Source organism: Epinephelus fuscoguttatus, linkage group LG15 (genome assembly GCF_011397635.1).
Source record: "Epinephelus fuscoguttatus linkage group LG15, E.fuscoguttatus.final_Chr_v1".
Taxonomy (NCBI): Eukaryota; Metazoa; Chordata; class Actinopteri; order Perciformes; family Serranidae; genus Epinephelus; species Epinephelus fuscoguttatus.
The window spans coordinates 1,961,774-1,978,530 of record NC_064766.1 but is presented as its reverse complement, the minus strand read 5'-3'; the positions used below and the strand labels follow the sequence as shown (position 1 = coordinate 1,978,530).

The 16,757-nt window shown below is 41.6% G+C and overlaps 1 protein-coding gene across 2 annotated transcripts in view; it reads right to left on the bottom strand.

Moving 5' to 3' along the window:
• The window catches only part of LOC125902793 (cadherin-6-like), a 335,431-nt gene extending 320,631 nt beyond the window's left edge, over nt 1-14,800 (bottom strand). Inside the window, exon 1 of one of the 2 annotated variants that reach the window (XM_049599398.1) lies at nt 14,710-14,800. The gene's annotated coding sequence lies outside the window, so the exon portion shown is untranslated. Of the gene's footprint in view, nt 1-5,554; nt 5,724-14,709 lie in introns of those variants that run through there. The other variant, XM_049599397.1, reaches the window with a different exon arrangement.
• Nucleotides 14,801-16,757: the final 1,957 nt, after the last annotated feature.

Sequence of the window (16,757 nt, the reverse complement as noted above, 5' to 3'; positions counted from 1 at the left end):
CCCCTCCACTGCTTATTTCATTTTCAATAAAGTTATCCTCTTTGTTACCTCAGGTTAGCTATCAGACCCTAATTAGATAGCTTGCATGTAGAATTAAAAAAAAAAAAAAAACCTCATCTGATTTCAGTCAAAACGGTGAAGCCGTCAAGAGAATTTCAACATTCTTTCTGACCCAGCTTTGAACAGCGGTCTACTGTATTTGCAAACACTACACACTGGGCCCAAAGAGCTGTAATTGGAGGAGCTGTCACGTCAGAGAGGAAGGTTGAAGTTGTCTTCCAACAGCAATTTAGTGGTTCTCTTCCAGCCTGATGCAGCTGAACATCTGTCAGAAGAAAACTGTTCATTTGATGTGAATGCTTTCTGCAGTGTGTTAAAAGCTGCTGCTGCTGCTATTCACATGCATGGCAATTTTGTATCAGTTATAGACAGAAGGTGACAGCTAACTGCTAAGGTTGTCTAATTGCACAACCATGCACACACCGTATTAAAACATTCCGTCGGTCTTTCCATGTGATTATACACAGCGGTGGTGACAGAGGTCTACAGGTTAGAGAACAGACCTGGGAACTGTTTGAATCAGCATATTGTCCAGGAAAGTGTGGACAGGAAATGTGCTTTCCATGGAAAAATAATGATCAAAAGAATACCAATGCACACATACACACCCACACCTCACTTCAGCATGAATTAGCACACAGAGCAGTTTCAGGGCTTCATTAGCATCCAGAGCTTCATAATTAAATGTGTGTGAGTGGCTGCTCTGTCAGGCCAAATCATAGTTTATAGTTTATTTTTTGTACAATTAAAACACAGTAAAGGCAACGATAAAAGAATAATGCAATACAGTGCAGGGAGAGGCAAAAACCCCAGAGGGCTTATTTGAAGCCTCCACCTAATAAAATGTACTGAGTGTTTTTCCTACTCACTGCTTTAATAAGACTATCCATTACAACTGATAGCTGATAACAACATTTCTCTATATCTGGTAGACACAGTAGCCCCTTTTACACTGCCAGATTTTCAGCGAATGTTGGGCCCTTTTGCCGGCAAGCTGCAAACGTTTAGACACAGAGCCGGATTGGCGAGTCGATCCGAGGTGCCCAATTTTCCGCCTTGTAGGGTAGTCATTGGCGGAACCTTTTTGGTTTAAAGGGCCAGTGTGTAATATTTGGCATGGTTTATTGTCAATCTGAATCTGAATCTGAATATTCTACCCATTAATATGTTTATACAAGTGTATAATCGCTATACGCTATATATATATATATATATATATATATATACATATATATATATATATATATGTATATATATATATCAAGGGCCTTGCTTTAGAGAGGTTGCCATCTTGCGCCGCCATGTATGTACGGCAGACTGAGCAGACAATCCAGCCAGCCAGAGAACGCGTTTCGCGTGTATAAATAAACCAATGAAGACAGCGGAAGGAAGGAAGAAGGAGGAGGAAACAGCAGAGAGTGTTAGTAGTTCGTAGATAGAGAGTAGTGAAAAGTTTTTTTAGTTATAAAGTTTGCGAATGGACCGCACTTACCACGCAACAGGAGAGAATGAACCCGAACCGTCATCTGCGAGGGAAAGACGACGCAACTTCACTCCTTGTGATGCACTCTCTGCGGCGCTTTTCCTCCTGATGATATATCTCCCCAACGATGGTAGCAGTAGCACTGAATCCAATTCTGTGCATTCAGCCTCTCTTCTCGCCCGCTCAGCATCAAACACATGGAGTTCCTCATCTGTATGCTCCGGCTAAAACAGGTATGGCTCTGGATCTGTGTCCGCTACAAGAAACTCTTCAAAATCGCGTTCAAAGTCGTCCATTGCAGCTGCTATAGTCCAGAGATATTGCTAGGCTAAATAAACAGCTGAGCTCTGTTTACCGGCTACGCTGTCAGTCAGTGTGCGGGCTGGAGATTGGTGGAGCAGAGGTGGGAGGGGGTCCCCACTCGGTATGGTAAACGAGTATGTGTGTATGAAGTGTGTCTGTTATGCTAGAAGAGTCAGAGTTTGGGACGGAGTCTTTTACCCCCTGGAGTGTTAGTAGTGTTAGTGTTAGTGTCTAGTACCGAAATGTCACAAATAAATTATATATATCTGTAAGTTAGACAGTGTGCAGGAGTCCTTTTGCACAATTCCTGTTTAAAATGAGCTAGTAATTCTGTCTGGTGAAACCCTTACAGACTCTGCATACAGTTAGTAATAATGGGCAATTGGCTGTATTCCAGGTGATTTAGCTCTGTTGTCATACATTTTTACAATGCACTCTTGAAGCCTTGTGAGAAGAACTCCTGAGTGTCAAAGGTTGTGTGTTCCAACTAGCCTGACAGCTACACTAGTCAGTCAAAATGTCATAACTTGTTTTTTTCCATTTTAATGCTAAATATGGCTGGATTAAGGGGTCCTGGGCTGAAATCTGCTTTTGGGTCCCTACTGACTCATCCAGCCTTTATGCTGCCTGTGATGTCTTACATTATTAACTGTTTCCCCAAAGGTCACAATCTCTACATATGGAGAAGATTCACATGCCACAGTGCTATGAGAAATAACATCAATGTGAATGATTCAGACTGCAACCTTGGAACTACACCTGTGTTTAAAAAAATACTCATATTAAATTAAAAACTGTGTCATTTACTTGAGGCTATATACCCTTAAAAATGCAAAAATGCAAACCCATCTCCATTATGATTTTCTTTTCTTGTCTTCTCTTTCCTTTTCAAAATTACATTCAAATTTTCTTTTTTTCTCTGATATTTTAGTTATATACAGGTATGCAATGATGATTGTTGGATATTGATGTTGAGGTCGCCTAATGTCAAGTCTGTATTAAATCATGTGACAAGATGATACGATCCAGTAGCTAGCTCAGGTGCAAAATCTGTCAAGACTGACAAGTTGAACACATCTGCAAGTCCAGTGGGTAGTCATGTCTTTTAAAAATGAAAGTGCCAGTAAGAAAGGACAAGAGAGAAACCAACAGCCTCACAGCCTGTCTCATTAGCCAACACATGCACATTGTTGGGTTTAACAAAGGAACAGGGTTTGACTTTGCAATCATATGGGTGTGAACACTGGACTTCAGGGTGAAAGTCAGGCCCAATTCCAATCCGGCCCCTTAAGACTCAAGCCCTGAACCCTCACTGACTTAAGTGACGTCAGCTGTAAGTGATTGAGCGTGAGAGTCTGAAAGGGCTCTGGATGCTATAAATAGGAATGGGACAGCAATTATCCCCCTCTCTACAAAATGTTGTTGACACTGGCGGCTCTGGGCATGATAATTTATCGGTTACTGTCAGCACACACAAGGCGTGTGAGGGATAGAATCCCTGATCAGTCAGTCCTTATCCAAGCACTTGCGTTGCAAAATTGGCAAGAGGTAGCCTAAGTTTAAAATAATGAATTCACTGTTTTTACCATATGCATGTTTTTTTCTAAACTAGCATCAAAAGTGTTGTAAGTGATATAGTGATATCTATCTTATATATTTTTTATATACAGTACAGGCCAAAAGTTTGGACACACCTTCTCATTCAATGCGTTTTCTTTATTTTCATGACTATTTACATTGTAGATTCTCACTGAAGGCATCAAAACTATGAATGAACACATGTGGAGTTATGTACTTAACAAAAAAAGGTGAAATAACTGAAAACATGTTTTATATTCTAGTTTCTTCAAAATAGCCACCCTTTGCTCTGATTACTGCTTTACACACTCTTGGCATTCTCTCCATGAGCTTCAAGAGGTAGTCACCTGAAATGGTTTCCACTTCACAGGTGTGCTTTATCAGGGTTAATTAGTGGAATTTCTTGCTTTATCAATGGGGTTGGGACCATCAGTTGTGTTGTGCAGAAGTACAGCGGTTAATACACAGCCGACAGCCCTATTGGACAACTGTTAAAATTCATATTATGGCAAGAACCAATCAGCTAACTAAAGAAAAACGAGTGGCCATCATTACTTTAAGAAATGAAGGTCTGTCAGTCGGGAAAATTGCAAAAACTTTAAATGTGTCCCCAAGTGGAGTCGCAAAAACCATCAAGCGCTACAACGAAACTGGCACACATGAGGACCGACCCAGGAAAGGAAGACCAAGAGTCACCTCTGCTTCTGAGGATAAGTTCATCCGAGTCACCAGCCTCAGAAATCCTTAAGTTAACAGCAGCTCAGATCAGAGACCAGATGAATGCCACACAGGTTCTAGCAGCAGACCCATCTCTAGAACAACTGTTAAGAGGAGACTCTTGCGAATCAGGCCTTCATGGTCAAATAGCTGCTAGGAAACCACTGCTAAGGAGAGGCAACAAGCAGAAGAGATTTGTTTGGGCCAAGAAACACAAGGAATGGACATTAGACCAGTGGAAATCTGTGCTTTGGTCTGATGAGTCCAAATTTGAGATCTTTGGTTCCAACACGCCCGTGTCTTTGTGAGGCGCAGAAAAGGTGAGCGGATGGATTCCACATGCCTGGTTCCCACTGTGAAGCATGGAGGAGGAGGTGTGATGGTGTGGGGGTGTTTTGCTGGTGACACTGTTGGGGATTTATTCAAAATTGAAGGCACACTGAACCAGCATGGCTACCACAGCATCCTGCAGCGACATGCCATCCCATCCGGTTTGCGTTTAGTTGGACGATCATTTATTTTTCAACAGGACAATGACCCCAAACACACCTCCAGGCTGTGTAAGGGCTATTTGACCAAGAAGGAGAGTGATGGAGTGCTGCAGCAGATGACCTGGCCTCCACAGTCACCGGACCTGAACCCAATCGAGATGGTTTGGGGTGAGCTGGACCGCAGAGTGAAGGCAAAGGGGCCAACAAGTGCTAAACACCTCTGGGAACTCCTTCAAGACTGTTGGAAAACCATTTCAGGTGACTACCTCTTGAAGCTCATGGAGAGAATGCCAAGAGTGTGCAAAGCAGTAATCAGAGCAAAGGGTGGCTATTTTGAAGAAACTAGAATATAAAACATGTTTTCAGTTATTTCACCTTTCTTTGTTAAGTACATAACTCCACATGTGTTCATTCATAGTTTTGATGCCTTCAGTGAGAATCTACAATGTAAATAGTCATGAAAATAAAGAAAACGCATTGAATGAGAAGGTGTGTCCAAACTTTTGGCCTGTACTGTATATATATATATATATATATATATATATATATATACACATGTATATATCATTACTGTTTGCAGATCTGCCGACTGTGTTTATTTGTTTACGGGTTTTTTTTAACACTTCCGGTGTTCCAAGGGCAACCCCTGTATTTGACATCACAATGCTATGAACTGTGGGTAATTTCCTTACCATAAGTCCGCATCGATGCTGACCTAAGGTAAGGGGGCATAAAGGGCTCACTCACTGACTTGACGATTTGACAATGGGACAGCCCTCACACACTCACGCACTTCACATGAACACGCCTCTAAGTCAGTGAGTCTGTAAGGGATCGGATTGGAATCGGGCCTCAGTGGTTGCTGCACCTGTCCACCATCCTTCCCATCCACCCTACTTGGACTTTCGCTCTCTTAACTTACGTTGTTGTCCTGCTGCATTTCTCCCTGACTCCGCCCGGAAAGGATGATCATACCGATGATCATACCGATGTGAAAGGCTGATTCTTCTTTGGTGTCTGGCGCCAGAAGTCAATGCCAAAGCGCTGGTATTTGCCAAGACCAGGTTGGTCTCAAAACAAGATGCCATCAGCACATCCCCTTTAAGGATGAGAGTATTGTTTGAGAGCTGAAAAAAGCTGAAAGTATAAAGCTTCTGATTATCATCAGCTACACAACATGTGTTGTCATCATTATTTATCCGCGACCCTCAAGACGATGAAGCAGTTAGAAGATGGATGGATGGATGGAGTTTACATGACATTTAAGAAATCAGGTGACAGCAGAGAACCAGCACTAATCAGTGCCAGAGTCCTAATGTCCCATCTGCATTAACTGAAGGAAAAATATCAATGCCTCCAGCCAAATTGAAGTTGCCCTCAGTCAGCTTAATAAACACATTAGGCCTGTTTCCAAGCCCTAATTTGGAATGACACACTCAAATACTTGTTCATTCAGGCTTTTCTGGTCATCTCAGGAGCATTGCTATACTTAGATTCATCCTGAGTTTCAGTTTCAGATACAGATACAGAGGATTACATGCTTTTATCTCTTCTTGCCTTAACTGCTGCAGTGCCCTGTTTGTTTGCTGTAACCAAAAGGAGAACGCCTCTAGTGTGGTGAGAGTGCTGAAGCAAGGCTTTTACCTAGGGCTGTGCAATTAATCGTCTGGTGATTGCGATTACAATTTTGAGGTCAAACGATTTCAAATTTACTGAAATCGAGGGTAAACGATTTTTGGTCACGGACACCTGGAGATGTTATTTTGTATTCTACGGAAGCCACGCATGCACAATACCGCCCCCTCCCCTCCTCTCACTCCACAAACCAGTCAAGTAGGTGAAATACGAATGATGCGAGGGGCAGGTGATCGCGGAAGATTTCAAAAACAGCGTGTGGAAAATGGCAGAGGGAGAGCGAGAGGTTGGTCTGTGTTTGTGTGTGCGCATCGGGGCCGAACTCCGCCGCACGCAATACAGAGCAAAGGAGAATTGTAAACGTGCGACCATGTAGAAACAGAAATGACATGCTGTCGTTTAAACAATATACTGTAAAACTTGGTGTATAAGTCACACTTTTTTTCCCTTTTTTTCATCTAAAAAGTTGGGTGCAGGTTATAGACCGGTGCGACCTATAGACCAAGGTAAATGCTGACATAGGTAATTTGACCCACAAGATGGCGCTATGTTAGGCTGACCAAACGTCCTCTTTTGCCCGGACATGTCCACTTTTCACATCCCGTCCGGGGCGTGCGGGGGCCTTTTATAAACTGATGATAATGTCCGGTTTTTCGTGTGTTTGTGTGCCTGTGTGTTAGAGTGCGGCACGGGCAGCATATTTCTGTCCGAACCCGAACTGAGCCCAACATTATTTAATGACCAAAGCACTGAGTTGTGTCACACAGTGGTTACAGGCTATTTAACAGGCCGGGCATGCGCCGTGGGTGCTCAGCTGTGGAGAGGGAGACCTCCGTGTTTGAGACGGGAGCGGGAGGCGGGAGGTCCGACGCTTCAAGTGAGGGGAGAGGGAGAAATAAAACAAAATAAGATAAAATAGGAAAAACCTGTCTCCCTCTTTTATTTTATTTTCAGCATTTAATCAAGGCGGAGGCAGGTGGCTGGAGGTCCAAGGGTTCCAGTGAGGAGAGAGGTAGAAACAAACAGCCAATGTGTGTCTGTGTGTGTTATGTTCAGGTGTTGTCACGTAAATAACATCGCCAAAGCAATAAACAGGACAGACAATAGGATTTTATTTATTTTTACACTGCATTTTCACTGAAAGCTGACCGAATCCGACCCGAGCCCGAATACAATTTATAGCTACATTTTTGACCAAACCTGCCCGACCCCTCGGGTACCATCGGGCTGGGATCGCCACACTCTAGTGTGTGTATGTGTCCCCTATTGGGGCCTATCTGAATTTCTGTCTTTGAGAGATATTATTTTGTAATATAACTGAATTTTCTATCCATACATATATTCATTCATTCATCTTCTAACCGCTTCATCCTCTTGAGGGTCGCGGGGGGGCTGGAGCCTATCCCAGCTGACATCGGGCGAGAGGCAGGGTACACCCTGGACAGGTCGCCAGACTATCGCAGGGCTGACACATAGAGACAAACAACCATTCACACTCACATTCACACCTACGGACAATTTAGAGTTACCAATTAACCTAGTCCCCAATCTGCATGTCTTTGGACTGTGGGAGGAAGCCGGAGTGCCCGGAGAGAACCCACGCTGACACGGGGAGAACATGCAAACTCCGCACAAAAGGGCTCCCACGCCCGGGATCGAACCGGCAACCCTCTTGCTGTGAGGCGAGAGTGCTAACCACCACACCACCGTGCCGCCCCTATCCATACATATAAATTTTAAATATATTAAAATTATAAGGCATCTTTAAGTAAACTGCGAGTGTCATTTAAGTAGGCTATGTCGTGGCCGGCCGAGTGTCCTCTTTTTTGGAAATCAAAATATGGTCACCCTACGCTATGTAGTAATAAGTAAGTACTCATTCGTTTTTGGGATTTGAGTAAGCATGTATAGTTACAGCCCACACTGTAATAAGGTACTGTAATACTGTCTTCTTAAAAAAGAAAAAAGAAGTTTAATGTTAATTTAAACTCATTTTTATGGCTCAGATGTTGTTATACCGTAATTTTATTTCCTGAAGAGGTTGTTTGGAAAATTGCAATCTGAAGAGTAACCAAAGCTGCTTAAGAGTTTATTGTGTTTTGAATGTGTTTCAAATTAAAAATAAAGGGAAACAGTGTAGGAATAACTTGTATCACGTTTTTATTAACAAATAGTAATATAAAACCTTGTTTTCCCTGTTTGAGACCTTAAAAAATAGACTGCGACTTATATGCCAGTGCGACTTATATTCCGAATTTTACGGTAAGTCATCACATGTGCCGTGTAATCGTTTGCATAATCGTGATTTCAATTTTGACTAAAATAATCGTGATTATGATTTTTTCCATAATCGCACAGCCCTACTTTTACCTACAACAAAGAGGATGGCCCAATATCTCCTCCTCTCCTCGCTGATGGCTTCACTGATTTTTGCGGTGATTATGTGCAAATGTTTTTGTGGTCTGGCTCCAGGTTATCTCTGTGAACTTTTGATTGCTCAACAGTCTGCATGACTGACCTGACTGTGTCCAGGCTAAAGACTAAAGGTGACTGAGCATTTGCCATCATGACTCTGTGGCTTTGGAATGACTGCCTGAATAACGGGGACTGACAGTGTCTGTATATTCTGCCATGAATCTTTTGAAATAATCTATATCTTTTATTTTGCTTATTTGCTACTTTCATTTACCTTGAAAGCTACCAAACTCAATCTTTCTACTTCTTTCATCTGATATACCTTGTATTATTTACATCGATGCTCTTCATTCTTTATTGAGCTGATAATTTATTTCTCTCTGTGAAGCACTAAAATGTTCTTCGACCAAAAATGTAACTCCTTGACCACCTCTGCATCTCACATCTTCTGCATGAAATTTAATGCAGTTGAAAGAACATCTTTTTTTTCTGTTTTTGCTTTTGGTTTTTACCTATATTCTGCTATTTTTATTGTGCTAACATGTTTTGGGCATGTTGAGCTTCAAACTGTAACATATGCATTATTAAGTATTGAGTTAGGTAGAGCTGATTATTAATTTTTCCACAGTCAGGCAGCCTGGGTTTAGAGCACTTTGGCTCAGTCAGATGTCAACATTTAAAACAACATTTTGGTCGCCATGTACCTCCAACAAGGTCCATGTCTATAGGGACCACTGACAAGTAATTATTTGCTTCACATTAAAGACAGTGAAGGTTCAGGTCGGAGTCAAAAGTTTCACACAACAAACGAGGCAGCAGTGGCAGAGGTCGTAATATTGCACCTTTAAACGGAGACAGCATTGTAGACAGCAGTGGTCTATGAGGCCATTAAATACATCCCGACATGTGAATGGAGAATCCTTTTCGCTGTATTACCAATCCCTTCTGTTCCACCATTATTTAAATTTCTTCATCATCTCCTACGGTCATATACTGCTTGAACTACACTACACTACACTACACTACCACCATGATCTCTGGTGGTAGTGCTTCATTTTGCTCATATCCACAAGCTTCAGGAAACATGAATAAAAACAGATGAAATGAATGCAGAGCATGGACAGATGGCTCTGTCTGTCTCCATATTTAACATTGAGCACAAATAAGCCCTTAACTGGAGAGACGCAATGACGCATCAAAGCAGTGCTCAACATCCAACATCGTTCCAAATTAGTCTACATTGAGTTTGAAAGAGTAATTCATATATATATATATATATATATATATATATACAGTACATGCCAAAAGTTTGGACACACCTTCTCATTCAATGCGTTTTCTTTATTTTCATGACTATTTACATTGTAGATTCTCACTGAAGGCATCAAAACTATGAATGAACACATGTGGAGTTATGTACTTAACAAAAAAAGGTGAAATAACTGAAAACATGTTTTATATTCTAGTTTCTTCAAAATAGCCACCCTTTGCTCTGATTACTGCTTTGCACACTCTTGGCATTCTCTCGATGAGCTTCAAGAGGTAGTCACCTGAAATGGTTTCCACTTCACAGGTGTGCCTTATCAGGGTTAATTAGTAGAATTTCTTGCTTTATCAATGGGGTTGGGACCATCAGTTGTGTTGTGCAGAAGTCAGGTTAATACACAGCCGACAGCCCTATTGGACAACTGTTAAAATTCATATTATGGCAAGAACCAGTCAGCTAACTAAAGAAAAACGAGTGGCCATCATTACTTAAAGAAATGAAGGTCAGTCAGTCCGGAAAATTGCAAAAACTTTAAATGTGTCCCCAAGTGGAGTCGCAAAAACCATCAAGTGCTACAACGAAACTGGCACACATGAGGACCGACCCAGGAAAGGAAGACCAAGAGTCACCTCTGCTTCTGAGGATAAGTTCATCCGAGTCACCAGCCTCAGAAATCGCAAGTTAACAGCAGCTCAGATCAGAGACCAGATGAATGCCACACAGAGTTCTAGCAGCAGACCCATCTCTAGAACAACTGTTAAGAGGAGACTGCGCAAATCAGGCCTTCATGGTCAAATAGCTGCTAGGAAACCACTGCTAAGGAGAGGCAACAAGCAGAAGAGATTTGTTTGGGCCAAGAAACACAAGGAATGGACATTAGACCAGTGGAAATCTGTGCTTTGGTCTGATGAGTCCAAATTTGAGATCTTTGGTTCCAACCGCCGTGTCTTTGTGAGACGCAGAAAAGGTGAACGGATGGATTCCACATGCCTGGTTCCCACTGTGAAGCATGGAGAAGGAGGTGTGGTGGTGTGGGGGTGTTTTGCTGGTGACACTGTTAGGGATTTATTCAAAATTGAAGGCACACTGAACCAGCATGGCTACCACAGCATCCTGCAGCGACATGCCATCCCATCCGGTTGGCGTTTAGTTGGACGATCATTTATTTTTCAACAGGACAATGACCCCAAACACACCTCCAGGCTGTGTAAGGGCTATTTGACCAAGAAGGAGAGTGATGGAGTGCTGCGGCAGATGACCTGGCCTCCACAGTCACCAGACCTGAACCCAATCGAGATGGTTTGGGGTGAGCTGGACCGCAGACTGAAGGCAAAGGGGCCAACAAGTGCTAAACACCTCTGGGAACTCCTTCAAGACTGTTGGAAAACCATTTCAGGTGACTACCTCTTGAAGCTCATGGAGAGAATGCCAAGAGTGTGCAAAGCAGTAATCAGAGCAAAGGGTGGCTATTTTGAAGAAACTAGAATATAAAACATGTTTTCAGTGATTTCACCTTTTTTTGTTAAGTACATAACTCCACATGTGTTCATTCATAGTTTTGATGCCTTCAGTGAGAATCTACAATGTAAATAGTCATGAAAATAAAGAAAACGCATTGAATGAGAAGGTGTGTCCAAACTTTTGGCCTGTACTGTATATATATACATATATATATATATACATAAGTAAACACTGTAGTTTTTACAGGCCTCTATGCTGCTTTCTTTTTACTCACCTGTTTTCCATTCTGTCTGTGATGTCAAATGTGACACACCAAAAAAAAAGAAAAAAACCCACAACTCTGGTCTACTGCCAGTGAGAGAGGAGAGGAGTGTATAGCCCATTTTTCACACAAGCTAATTTTGGTGGAAAAGGGGTATTGGAGGCTAAATTTGGGGAAACAAAGTGGACACAAGCAATGCATTGTGGTACATGCAGGCACTGTGGAAGCCAGCTTCTCTGACAGTGTCAGTGCCTCAATAGTGGTTATAATTTTAATGGACTACAAATACACCAGCACAGTGAATATCCATATAATTATCAGCAAAATAATATTTTAATATCACTGCCTTCTGGCATGAAAGTCTAGAAGAACTAGACATTTTACAAATTGGTAGTGCCTTCTGATAAATGTTGTATATTTACTATCAGTCAAAAAAAACCATGAGTTTAAATTTAATTATAATTTATAGAACCACTTCGCACTGGCCAGTTTTGTCTTGCAGACTGTACTGCTGGGAGAGGATTATGAGTAACACACAAACCAATTCTCACAGCAAAAAAACAAAACAAAAAACATGCTGCACAGTGGAGAGGATGCATCTCTAACTTCTGAGTCTTTAGTCAGACTAAAAGTTACAATTATGTGCCAACCAGCCAGCAGGCTACTTTTTCTATCTCTCTTTGAAAAATGTATGTTTTGTACTGTTGGGCTGCACAGAGTTCATGAGGAATGTTTGTGAGGACCGACTCAGGCCATGTAATAGGAATGATGGATGCTGGTGCCGAGTACATGTCTAAGGCACTCCCATGCATGCTGGGAAACCTCAGAATCCTACAAAATATAAATCAATGATCTCAACGTGGGGTCTGAATCCCTCCAATCAGCTGACGATGGGTGTTCACTCCTAGTTATCCAATCACGCTTTGCCACAATCTCTCAGCCAGTCAGGATGCCAGTGCACCCTGGTCACCTCCAGCCATCTTTTTTTTTTTTTTTTTTTTGGTCTGTAGGCCGACGATAGCTTCACTCTGTAGTACTTTTATCTCTGTTGGAGTGGATTTGGGATTACTGCAGCAAATAAGTTCTGTGACAAACAAAAGTGTACGATACATACACATTTCATTCAGCAACATAATTTTCACTTATTAACATTGCCAGAAGTAAAGAGCTAATGTCATGCTATGAATTACACAGTCACATGATTTAACATCCCTACCACAACAACGTTGTAAAGCTGTGGTCGGCGTGATGATGTTCTGTAGTCTCATTTTGTTAGTAATCACCTTTTGGGGTATTAAATGACATATTATAGTATATATAGTATAAAACATAAAAGTCTTTTGTGTAAATTACAGACCTTATTTCAGGTATCTAACCAAAAACTTATTCAAAAATCCAACTGACTTTGAGGCGAGGGAACTGGGAGTGCAGAAACTCCTTTTTGTATTTTAGGACTTATTCCTGGTGCACTCTATGGTCATTTACCAACAAACATACACTGAAGAAAAGTATAGGCCTCTCTCTCATTTTATAAAACATGTCACAAACTCTTCTTCTCTTAAAAGAAACGGTTTTGGAATACTTTTTTGTGATTTACATTAGGCTATAATCAACAAAACTGTTGCTACACTACTGCCCAGATGTTGCAAATCCCACCCATCAGGCATGCCAAGCAGGTCAAATCCAACACTGACCCAAACCTGCTGCCCTGAACATTCAAGCTGTTCAGTCTAAGACAACACACACATTGAACAGCTGGTTTTGACCCAATCTGACAGAGAATCTCATTACCAGCCACTAACTACAGGGGTGAGGCACCAAATTCTGGGTCCTATGACAAAGCAGTCTCTGTGGGCCCCCCACCTTTCCTCTCTTGTTCCATGTCTCTCTTATGCACCTTTCAATATTTTTATTAAGTCAGTTTGCTTTCTTTCCCTTTTCTTTCTTTATTTTATTTTATTGTTGTATTTATTTATTTATTTATTTACTCAGCTGTAGCTGAGTTTGGAAGTGCAGGGGTGGACAAAACCTCCCACCTTCCTCTATATATTTTAGTATTATCCTCTAATTAGATGCGACCTTCATGGAGCGGTGGACCAAGATGGAGTTAGAGAGGGGGAGAGAGTTAAAATAGACAAGAAAATCAGTCGGAGCAGATCAGCATCACTCCATTCTGCTTCAGTAGGCTATCTCTGCCTCTCTGTACTGAAACCACTATGACTGAAGTAGAAATCTATGTCATTAATTTTTCAAACTCTCACTGATGAAGTCTTAAGTATCACTAAGCCACATTACATTATGATGTTAACACGCAAAATTATGCTTCCGACGGAGGAAAAAAATCGTTAAAGCAAGAAAAAAAAAAACATCTGCAAAAAACACACACACCGTCCTTTCACCAGCCTTTCAGCGACTATTCTAACTATAATTTAACATATTTTAACCCTGCGTTGAAATGATTGATCTCAAATGACACGTAGGACCCTATGAACCCAGCCACGCGCTTTTTATCATGATTCATGGCAAAAACTACGATTAAATAATCCATAAGAGAATAAATAGCCTAACCTTTTAAACAGTTAATATGACAACTCTTATACAAGTTACTGTTTTGCACTCTGCTGTTAAAACGAGAATCTGTGGTCCGCGCAATCAGTCCCCAATCCCAATCAGAATAAATGGCAAAAGGGAATTATTTGAGAAAAAATGTAGCCTATGGTTTTCAAATATTAATAGAAAGTACCGTCTCCAAAAACTGTCCCGGAAAGCGGCCGAGGAAAGCCTTAGGATGAAATAAAGTTGCTAACCTTATCTTCCCTCACTTTTACCGTTAAATAGCCGTTCTTAGTGCCCGCGTGCCATCCATCAACACCGCACCAGTGACAGGCTGCAAATGACTACAAGAAATTACGCATCTCCTACGAGAAGAGCTCCCTCCGACACAGCTACAACATACAAACAGTAAAATAACAGTAGTGTCATGTGGTCTGAAGCCGCTGTGGGGACACAACAAACAGCGCATAGCAGGTTCACTTACCGTTGTATGCTGAGGATGGAGCTTTAACCAAATCTCCCAACAGCGCATCCAGCTAAGTCAGACTGCTCTCTGCCTGTCCCCTCACTCTCTCTCCCGCCCTCACTCTGCCTCTCTCTCTACCTCTCTCTTATATCCCCCCCCCCCCACACACACACACACACACAGCCCCCTCCCCTCCAACATACCAGATCAACGAATTGAAGGGTTGAAATGGCTGCTGATTGGTCATTACAGTGCCGTCGGCGATTAAAGGGACATACGCGCGCTCCCGCGCACAAGAACACACACCATGGACTCAATCTTCATCCCAACTCCAACAGACTTATTTCAATCGGCCCAAAACCTCAGCAACACAGCTACATATGAAATGGCATTTAATAAGCTGAGGCTGGCAGATCACAGCCAATACCCACAACCTGCAGGTGTCACAGCTTTAGATGGCTGTTCTAGCCTGGAGACTTTTCTCTGAGACACACTGTAAACCCCAATCCATCCATGATAATTACAATAATTATAATGTCAAGTCTACACAAATGCCCCAAATTTTCAAAATGACATAAAACTATATGTTCATTTGACACAAAAAATCATCCTTTGTGAGTTTGACATAATCTCAACAATTTCTTAAAATTTTCAGTAAATTTGATTAAAATTTCTAAAATCAGTTTCACTTAATTTGTTTAAGGCATGCTGTGAGACAATGTGTTTAACGTGTTTAAATGTGTTTCTAAATAACTCAGTGATTAATGTTTATGTATTTCACAATGGTTCTAATGGGTTACAGTCAATGTTGTAGTAAAAGACATTTTGCATGATGAGTTAAGTCGTATACACAGTTAGTGACCTCCCACCTGCATGGATAGTACAGTGTCTAACAAGAAGTTGTGCTGAGGAGAAATAAGGAGAATTACCACAACCTTACCACAATACAGCTCAATGAAATATTCTAAATTTCATTCTAAATAATATTTTATAATGATAAGTTGTGAGTCCCCGCAATGCACAGCTGGTCGTTTGAGTGGATCCCCAATAAAAATTGTGGGTTTTTTTATAACAAACTAAAGTGTTAAAGTCATTTATATGGTTGTAATTATGGTTCTATTCATTCAATTCAATTTGACAACATCCCTCTGTCCTTAGGACCCTCAAAAAACTCCCCCCCAAAAAAACCCTTTAACGGGGAAAAAAAACGGTATAAACCTCAGGAAGAGCAACTGAGGAGGGATCCCTCTTCCAGGACGGACAGACGTGCAATAGATGTCGTACAGAACAGATCAACATAATAAATTAACAGTAATCCATATGACACAATGAGACACAAAGAGAGAGAGACAGAGAGAGAGACAGAGACAGAGAGAGATGCAGGACAGACGGTAATGACAGTAGCTTACAACAACATTAATGAAAATATTATAATTATAGTTCTGGTTACTGTGGTACAATATGTTGAAAGTATATATATTAATATCTGATAGTATACATATGTGACAATAATCATATGTGTATAATAACAGTAGAAGTATGACTAATGATAGCAGCAGCAGCAGGAGGCATCTGGCAGGACCACGGCAGCAGCACAACCACACACGTCACACTATCTAGGCCCGCTGCAATACGAGTTAACCTGAGAGACAGTGGAGCACAAAGGCTCCAGAGAAGAAGCCGAGTTAGTGACATGCAGTTTGGCCAAGTTAGCAAGATGCACTAACAGGACATGAGAGAGAGAGAGAGAGAGAGAGAGAGAAGGAGAGAAGGTGCCCGGTGTATTATCGGAGGTCCCCCGGCAGACTGGGCCTAAGTCAGCCTAACTAGGGGCTGGTACAAGCCAGCCCTAACTATAAGCTTTATCAAAGAGGAAAGTCTTAAGTCTAGTCTTAAATGTGGAGACGGTGTCTGCCTCCCAGACTGTAACAGGAGAGGAGCCTGATAGCTGAAGGCTCTTGCTCCTGATCTACTTTTGGAGATTTTAGGGACCACGAGTAACCCTGCATTCTCCGAGTGCAGAGTTCTGGTGGGATAATATGGCACTATGAGCTCTCTAAGATATG